Here is an 11,186-nt window from a genome sequence, read left to right as displayed (position 1 = left end):
TGCTGCCTGCAGGATATGCCCACACAAACAGGCAAAGCATAACATTTCATGGCCAAATTGAAAATCAAAGTGATCACTGATGAGAACACACTGTACGGAGTATTTAAGATTGGTTTTGCACAGTGAAATGTATGGAAAGACTGAAGCAAGGTGTATAGCCACTTTCAAAATACCGTGTGTGTTTAGTGTCATTAGAGAAAAAATAAAGAATGGTCCTTGAATCAAACCCTTTAACTGTAAGTAAAAAGCAGGCAGACCTTTTTAAAGTTAAGAATAATGAAAGCAGTTCAGTTACAAGATGATGTCCTGAAGAAACTCTAAGAAAGTTCTGAGGAAGAGAAGGAAAAAAAAAAATCTTACCTGATAATGCACAGTCACTGTAGTGGGAGATGCTGCTATTACAGTATTAGTTCTGTAGTTCTACACATTTCTGAAGCTGGAAAACTCCAACTTATTTAATTCAAATATTTTTGGCATGAACTGATAAAAGATGTTCATAGGATTGTGTGAATGATGCCAAAGAATGAAACCAGAAAGCAACAAAGCAGCGACTTCACATAGTTTACAAGAATAGTTATTCCTGACTTCAAAATAAAGGACTTCACTGACTACTGCAAACAGAAAGTTTGATTCCCCCCCCCCCTAAAAAAATTACCTGGAAATGGGAATACACAATCCACAGTAGCTAGTAAATTCCCATGTTTTTGCAACTGACTATAGCCCACAATTTATAGGCAGTTAGTTGGAGAGAGGTATTGTCTGTGATAATCCAAATTGCACCGTCTAGTCCACCCACAAGCTAATCATACAATGTGAATTATAACATCAAATTCGTCTTAAGAACTGATGTGGATAATCAAAATTTATCCAGGACTAATTTAAAGTTGTTTTCAAATAACAAAACCATGTATTACATCTTAGAATGTGGACTAGTCTCTGAATCTTCTTTATTTTTCTTACTACAAGTGTTTCATGTATAAAAAAACAAATTAAACATACAAAATCACACATCTTCTTTACACTACTGAGCCCCAGTTTCACCAGTGTGTGTTTACAGTAGATGGTAAATTCAGTAACCGCAAGAGATACAGGTGATCATCCCCTTTCCAGGAGTGGGTTAAAGTACAGAAATGGAGAATCATGCTTTGTTCACAGCCAACAAAGAAATATATTAAATAATACAATCTATATGCATCAGTTTGTGCATATATATTCCTCTTTGAACTTCTTTAAGGCATTACATCTTTTTATTCATATAGTATGTCAAAGGGCTAGTAACCTCACAGTTACATAAGCTCATAAATGTATTTTTCAGGCTCTTCTGTAATTTGAGGTATGACTGAATGAACATCTCAATTATTAGCCCATAAGTCCTTTCCTAAGTTCATTTGGTCTTTTTGATCATGGATTTCCCTCCCCCCACCCCCAATTGTTTACAGTCAGCTACTCCCAGGAAATACATTTTGATCATTTAAAGTTATTACTCTCAATTTTCCAGGCAGCAGCCAAGATAGCACAACCGCTGCATCTTACATAAGCCATGTTCACCTAATTCATTAATTTTTTTATCTGTTCTTGGGAAAGAAGAACAATGTCTTTGAGTTTTCAATAAGATTATTTTTCTGGCTGACTGTGTTGTGTCCTTGTCTCACTACTCAGAAACAGTTGAGATCACAGGTCCTGATCCCCCACTCCTTACTCAGCTACAACTCCTTTTGAACATGATAGGGATTTTACCACAATTAAGAATGCAGGAACAGACTTTTTTCCCCCCTTTGCATCAGTTTCCCTGAAGTAACTTGAACTGGATCTGTAATGAGCTCTGCATGAGTGGAGCCCTGCTGATTTGCAAGATTGGGTCCTGAGCAGTATTCCTTCTAATTTTTTATGTCCAGATAGGAATGAATTTTGTTATGTGCATCAATATGGAGGTGATGTGTGGTGGGGGTGGGGTGGAGGGGTTCAAAGTGTGGGAGGGGTCTCAGGGCTGGGGCAGAGGGTTGGGGTGCAGGGGGATGAGGGCTCTGGCTGGAGGTGCGGCCTCTGGGGTGGGGTCAGGAATGAGGGGTTATGGGTGTGGGAGGGGGCTCAGGGCTGGGGCAGAGGGTTGGGGTGTGGAGGGTGAGGGCTCCAGCTGAGGATGAAGGGTCCAGGATGGGGCTGGGGATGAGGAGTTTGGGGTACAGGTTGCCCTGGGGAAAGAGGACTCCCCCAGCCCTCTCTCGCCGCAGCAGCTCGGGGCCGGAGGAGAGCGGCTTTCTCTGGCTGTGGCAGCTCCGACTGGGCTGAGCCAGGCCAGGGAAGGGGTGCCTCTCCCCAGCCACAACAGCTTCCAGTGGGGCCCAACCGGGGGAGGGGTACCTCTTCCCCCTTGCGCGGCCATTGATAGCCTGCTGCTCTCACTGGCTTCTATGGTGCAGGATCAGGGCTGAAGATCCAAAGAAATGAAAGAAACATTTCCATAACCAAAATGGCCTTTGGATTCTCCTTCCTTTCCAGGTTTCTCATTAGGCTTTCAAAATATTGGCATATTGTTGATTCTCAAACATTTCAATATGCCTTTCCATTGCTAACAGATGTTTAACCATTGTAGTTTGTACACGATCCAGTATATACAATTTATATATATAATCTCCCTCTCCCCCAACTTTTGCATTTTACTCATCCCCTTATATGGTAAGCTCTTAGGGGCAGGGACCAATCTTCTCTGTTTGAACAGCACTAGGACTTCTGGTTGAGACCTTTGGGTTCTAGTATAGTAAAAATACTCAATAAATAATTACAAATTTGCCAGTAGTTCCCCATTAATAATCAAACTGCCCTTTACTTCTCTCACTTCTGCTGCATTTTCCTCTGCTGTTGTGTCTGGTTGTAATAGTTCCATATTGGGAGCATGTCTGACAAGCCATCAGTTTCTCTTTGAGAGACTCTATGTTCCCAAGGCTCCCTCTGTGCTTTTACTTTTAGAGCTCTGTACGTACCACAGAACATTTTGATTAAAAAACTAGACCAGGGGTCGGCAACGTTTGGCACGCAGCTCGCCAGGTTAAGCACCCTAGCGGGCCGGGCCTGTTTACTTACCTGCTGACGCAGCAGGTTCGGCCGATCGCGGCCCCCACTGGCTGCGTTTCGCCGTCCCGGGCCAATGGGGCGGTGGGAAGCCGCGGCCAGCACATCCCTCGCCCGTGCCGCTTCTCGCTGCCCCCATTGGCCCGGGACGGCGAACCGCGGCCAGTGGGGGCTGCGATCGGCTGAACCTGCCGCGTCAGCAGGTAAATAAACTGGCCCGGCCCGCTAGGGTGCTTACCCTGGCGAGCCACGTGCCAAACGTTGCCGACCCCTGAACTAGACTGATATAAAATGAACATGGCACACATGAAATGGATTAAAAACTGGCTAACTGATAAGTCTCAAAATGTAACTATACATGGAGTATCATCACTGAGCAGGTCTGTTTCCAATGTGGTCCTGCAGGGATGGGTTCTTGGCCCTATGCTGTTCAACATTTTTAACAATGACCTGGAGGCTGGAAGAAAACATAAAATCTTCACTGATAAACTTTACAGGTGACACAAAAATTGGCGAACTGATAAACAATGAAGAGGACAGGTCACTGATTCAGAGCAATGTAGATCGCTTGGTAAATTGGGTGCAAACAATATGCATTTTAATATGGTTAAATGTAAATGGATACATCTAGGAACAAAGAATGTAGGCCACATTTACAGGATGTGGCACTCTATCCTGGGAAGCAGTGATTCTGAAAAAGAGTTGGGGGTCATAGTGGATAATCAGCTGAACATGAGCTCCCAGTGTGATGCTGTGGCCAAAAGACCTAATGCAGTCCTGGAGCCATTAACAGGGGAATCTCCAATGGGAGTAGAGAGGTTATTTTACCTCTGTATTTGGCACTGGTGCAACTGCTGTTGGAATTCTGTGTCCAGTTCAGGTATCCACAATTCAAAAAGGGTGGAGAGGGTTCAGAGAAGAGCCACAAGAATGATTAACAGATTAGAAAACATGCCTTATAGTGACAGACATAACGAGCTCAATCTATTTAGCCTAACAAAGAAAAGGTTAAGGGGTGCTTGTGTACAGTCTATAAGAATCTACAAGAGGAACAAATATTTAATAATGGTATCTTCAGTCTAACAGAGAAAGGTATAACACCATCCAATGGCTGGAAGTTGAAGCTACACAAATTCAGACTGGAAATAGTGTATATTATTAACAGTGAGAGTAATTAACCATTGTAATAATTTACCAAGGATCGTGGTGGAGTATCAATCACTGGCAATTTTTATATTAAAATTGGATGTTTTTCTAAAAGATATGCACCAGGAATTATTTTGGGGGAAGCTCTATGGCCTCTCTTATACAGAAGGTCAGACTAGATGACCACAATAATGATCTGGCCTTAGAATCTATGAATCCATGAAATCATGGTAAGGTCCTCCTGACCATGAAGTCTGATTTCTGTGCTAACATTCCTGAGACTGTATCAGTTTTATTTTTATTTTGGAATTGTGACTAGATTAACTAAAAAAAAAAAAAAGATACTTGTATGGGTGAGCTGGGGTTTTTTTTTTTTTTTTTTTTTAGTACAACAGCATCCCTTCTGGCCAGGCGGAGGGTTGCACCTGAGTTCACTCAGTTTGGCAGGGCAGTCAACTCGAGGACTCCGGCCATATCCTGAGCTCCTTCCTACCACCCTGGTTTCTGTAGGCTCCTCAGCCTGTCGGGCTGGTCATCCCATCTTAGGGTGCTGTCTTTAAGCAGCTTTTCAGCAACTTGCTGGCAGAAGTTCCCTTCTTCAGCCTGCTGGCTCCTTTGGCAGCTGCTCTACCCCTCTGCTTCCCTGCTTTTTTATCCTCTGAGCTGCTGTGAGACTGCCAATCAGCACTGGCCATCAGGACCTGCATTAATCCCTGGGTTGCTGGTATCTACACCCCAGGACCGCATGACACAGCCATATGCCACTTTTAAAAGAGAAAGGCACAAGCCCTTACAAGAGTTCCATGTTTTTTTTCGCCGCCATCTTGGGTCAGAGGCGCGAGGGCCTGCTGGGAGCAGGACTTCAGGACGACACCATGTCTGGGAGACTGTGGTCCAAAGCCATTTTTGCTGGCTATAAGCGTGGCCTCCAAAACCAGAGGGAGCACACTGCCCTTCTGAAAATTGACGGAGTTTATGCCCGTGATGATACTGAATTCTACGATGTATACATAGGCACAAGAGATGTGCCTATGTATACAAAGCTAAAAACAACACCTTGACTCCTGGTGGGAAGCCCATCAGAACACGAAAGATCTGGGGGAAAGTAATGCATACCCATGGAAACAGTGGCATGGTTCGTGCCAAGTTCCAGTCCAACCTTCCTGCTAAGGCCATTGGACACAGAATTAGAGTGATGCTGTATCCATCTAGGATCTAAATTTTTACTAAAAATAAAATTCAGAAATTGTTTAAAAAAAAAAAAAAAGTTCCATGAACTGATGTCACCTGTGGCAATATATCACAAAGGGATTGTCACTATAGCACGGTCTTACTGTTTCTGAAGAGTTCAACACTCAGTGCAAATTGATGCTCATTTTCAATTCCCTCTTCTTAGTGATCTGCCTCTGATGCTGACAACCATGCTGGCTATTTTTCACAGAACTCCTCAGAGTGGCCACATTGAATCTTAACAAATATTTCTTGAGTGGGTGTTGAAAGTAGAAATGCAATATGACAATGAAATGGAGATGACCACAATTTCAGAAATAGGATTGTGCCGTTAGGCTCCTAAATCTATATTTGTAATAAATGGTCAGATTGTGGCCCATCCTGCACACCTGCCCTAAAGAGTAAGGGGCATAAGGCACCTCTTTACGCTGTTGCATGGGTTATCCATACCATGCATAGTCTCTGTGAGCTGTTACATCCCTACATGTGGGAGGGAGCAGGCAGGAGAGGAAGAGGAATGGGTGGAGCCCAGCTGTGGCAGTGCATCAGGGAAGTATGCTGTGTCACCTAGGGCTGGTGCAGGGTTCATTCTCCCCTCTCACATCCTGGGCTGTAGGGGGGATTAGGGCTGTGTATGTGTTGGGGGAAGATTAGCTTCCTGGGCTGCCATGGCAAAGCCAAAAATGAGCCCTAAGTGACTTGAATTTCAAAAGTGCTGAACACTCAGTAGCAGGGAGATACAACAACGGCGCTGTAGTGGAGACTTCAGTCCTAAACAGCACCACAATTATTTTTAGTGGCTAAAGTTGTCTATAATGCAATATGTGCAAATGTGTCTCCTTATCATCCTGCCACTAAGAAGAAGTAGATTTTATCATGATGAGCAATTCAATTTATTATTGTTGTTACATGAACACCACTGTGCGACTGTCGTGGCTACCAAGAGAGGAATGTACCTGTTTATTTCTAGATGCACTATGTTCCATTTACATAGGACATCTTAAGTCTGCGCTTCTCTGAGTATGATAATAAGCTGCTTCTTACCCAGAGAGTTTTTATAACTGGTTTATTATGATTTGAAGCAACATCAAAGAAGTCTCATCGGATTCAAGGAATGTAAAATCGTGGATTTCAAGACTTAATGAACTGGAACATAAAAGCTTTTTATCCTCTGAAAAATATATTTACTATATTTAATCCACCATATTCATTATATTGCCGTTGCCATCCCTAAATAAACTGTAACACTTAAATCACAGGCGCCAAGATTTTCCTAACATTAATATATTTCTGCTGTTGTGATGACTTAACAAAAATAAGAATTAAGTTGTACATCCCTGAAGAACATTCAGCAGTTCACTTGAAAGACATTTGTGCCATAATTTATGGCAGCAAAAAGTGCCAGGTATTTAAAGAACTTTGTGCCAGGGGGGGTCTTATCATAGGGTTAAGAGATTGGTTATGAAGCTTATGCCAAGCCATTGGATATGAATTCCAGATGTGCCTCATCTATGACCTTGTTCTTAGAGGATGGCCTAATTTAAAAGACACAGTGTAAAACAGCATATTTTGTACTATTACAAGCAAATCTAAGAGTGTTATTCAGTTTACATAAGCTTACACTTGCTGGAACTGAATGTTGCTGTGCTGGAATGTTTGGAAAGGCCTAAGTAGTTGTGTCATGCCCCTTTTTTCACCATTGTTGGCTGAAAAGGAGGATGAAAAGTAGTGGGATGGGAAGGGAAGAAAAGGGGGAATAAGTGGCAAAAAAAAAAAGCTTGTGAAAATCAATGATTTTTGCCCTTAAATACTGGAATAATAATGAATAAAAAGGGTACAAGAAGGAAGCAAAAATGTTGTACTGATTAGTTTACCAACCAAGAAAAATAAATAGCATAATATTGATTGCTTTAACTTACTATAACATCAGTTTTAAAAGGGGAATATTTTCTTTGGAAAATTAAACTTTTAGAATAACACCTGAATTTTTAGTATTTATAATCTTTTGTTGAGAAGTACACAAGCCAAAGTACACATAGCAGTGGGGATATTTTGGAATCTAGGGAGATCCCTCGGTGGCCATAAAGCTGAAAGTGAGCTAGAGAATCCAAACCCAACATTAAAAGAAATCTAGGATTAATAGTAGATTAGCTCAGAGTTTGCAATGTGATATGGCAGGAAATAAGAACAAAACCCATACCCCACTCATTTTGCTGTATGCATGCATATGCAAGAAGAAGAGAGGTGATGGCCCTTCACGCTAGCCATGGTAAGGCTGCATGTAACTGTGTTAAAGTTTAGGGACCTCAGCACTGAAAGACACAGATTAATTGGAAGGAATACAGAGAAGAACAATGGCAGTGATAAAAAGTACTTGAGGGGTTGATTCATGAAAAAAGAGTAAGAGAATTCTATGTTTCCCCAAAAGTCATCATTTACCCAAGTTATGTAACTAGCTATAAATACTTGAAGGGAATAACCACCATGAAGGGAGGAGAATTGTTTTAATTGGCACAATGGTAACAAGATGATATAAAGGAAAGGAAAATTTAGGCTCAATAGCTCTTCATAGCCATTGGACTGTGGAATAGTTTTCTAAGGGACATAGTAGAAGCTTTGTCAAGACTAGACAGAGTACTACAATTATTAGTCTAGATAGAGTACTAGAAAACTCACAAAGGAAAGGACTTAATGGCCCAAATTCAGACCTGATCTAAGCAGATGCAGCTTCAGTGAAGTTAATGGAGTTGCAGCTGCTTAGATTAGGTTTAAACTTGGCCCAAGTAGTCATGTCCATATCTAATTTCTATACCTAACTCAGGGTTGTGAACATCAGGGCACCTAAATAGGCTGGGTACTGCAACACTCCGCACTGCAGTGCCTGAGTCCCTTTGTGAATCTAGCTCCTAGGACACAAATGGGAGATTGACCTCTGCTCTTTCCTTATGAAATGTGCTTCCTAGAATCCTATTTTGTATGCTCTATCATCTGGATTTGGACTCTTCCTCCCTCACATCCCTACCTGTTCTGTCTGGGCCTTGCTGCATGCTGACATCCCCACTTTACTATGGTCTAGTTCCTCTTGGTGAGCATTGCTGCTACTAGAGACTTCTATGGGGAGGACTCCTAATGCCTCCCCCGTTTAGGCATCTGATTTTAACTTAAAAACATATCTGGGGGGTCTAGTACCACCTCTGATTAAATATAAATTTTGCTCTTGCGACTTGTCATCAGGGCTGAGTTTCACCTCTTTTGCCTTTGTTTATAGCCCATAACTGCAAGAGCTTGGTGACTGAGGTACTTGGTCAGCATGCTAAATAGTCACTAATAACAATCTTATCAGCCCCATTTTAGAACCAGTCAATATTTCCCCTACAGTTTTGTGGTTAATTAGACCATCCCTTTTATTATATGTTGCTGCCCTCTGTGGAGGAGGCTGCCTGAATACACGGGTGCTGTTTTCCACTCTCTGTGTCCTGCAAACCCTTAAAATAACCCAGGGAAAGAAGTTACATCTTCATTCTCAGAGTCCCTTTTAAAAAGAGGCCACAAGGTCTCTATGCCTGAACCTTTCACTGCCTGAATTCAAGGGTCTATCCTGAGCCAACTTGAGAACTGTTTTTTCCCATCCATAACACATATCACTAATGGATGGAAAAAAACAGTCTGCTTTCCTTTCTGCTGTGGCATGAGGACAGGGACCTCAACACCATCACACTGTAACACTTATGATTATTTTTCAGTTGACATGTTGAAGTATTGAACAATGAAAGTAAGAACTGACTGCAGGGTGCCAATAAATCAGACACCCAAGTCGACCTGTTTTCAAAATTTCTGATGATTTTCCAAGTATAATTCTTACTGGCTCAGTAAAGTTCAAATTAGGATTCCATTTTAAAGTGATGTCTACTTATATTTGGACTAGAGTGCTTATAGACTCCTCTATAAGAGAAATCTCATTTGAACATTAAGGTGAAGGATACAGCAGAGGTCAAGCTCCCATTTGTGTTCTTGGGGCTACCTTCACAAAGGGGACTTAGGCCCTGCAATGGGGAGTGTCACAGCACGCAACCTTTTTAGGGGCCCTGATGTTTAGAAACCTGAGTTAGGCACCCAGGTTTCCTATGCAATTCTTGGGAAGAGTTAGTCGCCTAAGAATGGGATTCACAAAAGCCAACCTGCTGAGTGGGGAGCGGCCTAAACTACCCAGCAGGAAATGCTGAGGAGATAGGTGTGGTCTAAGGCCAGCCCCTCAAAGGTAGTTAGGTGCCTCTCTCTGCCCTGGACTTAGGTGCCTACTATCTCCACTTGGGATTCACAGCCATGAACCCTCTCCTGGAGTAGGGCACCTAGGCTGTTTGCAGTAAACGCTGGAGGAGGCAGTGGTGGTGCCCCTCCCACTCTTATACCTTTAGCCCAATGGTTATGGCACTCACCCAGGATGTGGGAGACACACATTCAGTTCCCCCTTCTAGCTGATGTAGAGAAGAGATTTGAGCTTACATCTTTTGCCTCTCAAGCGAGTGTCCTGACCCCTAGGCTATGGGATATTCTAGTGTGGGGCGCCTTCCCTCTCTCCTGTTGAAGCTGTGCCACTTGGAATAAACAAACATGCACTGAGCCAGAGAGAGACTCTAGTGGTTAGGTCACTTCCCTGGGACACAGGATGCCCAGGTTTCAGTCCCTGCTACACAGGGCTGAAGATCATAAGGGGTGGAAGGCAGCACCGCTTCCTTCTGCGCCATTTTGTGTGGATTCACATGTGCTGAGTACACCTGGTTACCGGGTCCCAAAGGCAAGAAGGGCAGGAGAATGCCTAATTTGTAAATACTGCTGGAGCTTGAATATGAGCTAGATGCTGAGTTGCTGAGTGGCATCAGGACTTAAGTGGCTGTGCCATGTTCAGCTACTGAAATTTAGGCACCTCAGGAACTTTAATGGTGGAAATTTAGGGTGCCTGAGGTATTTAAGTGCCTATAGGGTTAGGCAGTAGTTGGGGGTTGTGAATCCCAGTGGAGCCTAAAATGTTGGACTTAGGCACCTAAGTCCCTTTGTGACTGTAGCTCTTGGTGATCTATTTTTCTGTTTGAGCAACTCTTCTGGTTGTTGTGTACAAATTAAATACTCCAAGGGCCCAATTCAACACACATTCCATTCCAGTGAAGCTTCTTAGACATCTTGTACTTTTTACATTTCTTTTTATTTAAATGTTCAGTTCTTGTGAATGATGTCAGGTTGTCAGTGCTGGTGTTCGAAGCCTTCTGTTTGTCCATAGAACTAGAACAGTGTGACCCTTCTCCTACTGTTCCACAAGGGTATGTGCCTAAAACCTTAACTGGGATGAAGATAAGGAGCCAGTTTGTCTGAAGTGTGTCTATTCAAGCTGCTGACCAGTATGTCTACTGTGGTGATTTCTATTGCTATTAACCGTACAACAGTAGTGCCATAGGGACTGATTCAAGGATAGAATCATAGAATATCAGGGTTGGAAGGGACCTCAGGAGGTCATCTAGTCCAACCCCCTGCTCAAAGCAGGACCAATCCCCAACTAAATCATCCCAGCCAGGGCTTTGTCAAGCCGGGCCTTAAAAACCTCCAAGGAAGGAGACTCCACCACCTCCCTAGGTAACACATTCCAGTGCTTCACCACCCTCCTAGTGAAATAGTGTTTCCTAATATCCAACCTAGACCTCCCCCACTGCAACTTGAGACCATTGCTCCTTGTTCTGTCATCTGCCACC

The 11,186-nt window shown here is 43.0% G+C and overlaps 1 pseudogene; it reads left to right on the top strand.

The window, feature by feature from the left end:
- Window positions 1–5,027: 5,027 nt before the first annotated feature.
- Window positions 5,028–5,470, top strand: LOC112117882 (annotated as a pseudogene).
- The last annotated feature ends 5,716 nt before the right edge of the window (window positions 5,471–11,186 follow it).

Source organism: Terrapene carolina, unplaced genomic scaffold (genome assembly GCF_002925995.2).
Source record: "Terrapene carolina triunguis isolate 2854851 unplaced genomic scaffold, T_m_triunguis-2.0 Scaffold66, whole genome shotgun sequence".
In the NCBI taxonomy this organism is placed as follows: domain Eukaryota; kingdom Metazoa; phylum Chordata; order Testudines; family Emydidae; genus Terrapene; species Terrapene triunguis.
Note: the sequence above shows the minus strand (reverse complement) of the source record. Positions and strands in the feature narration are given on the sequence as shown.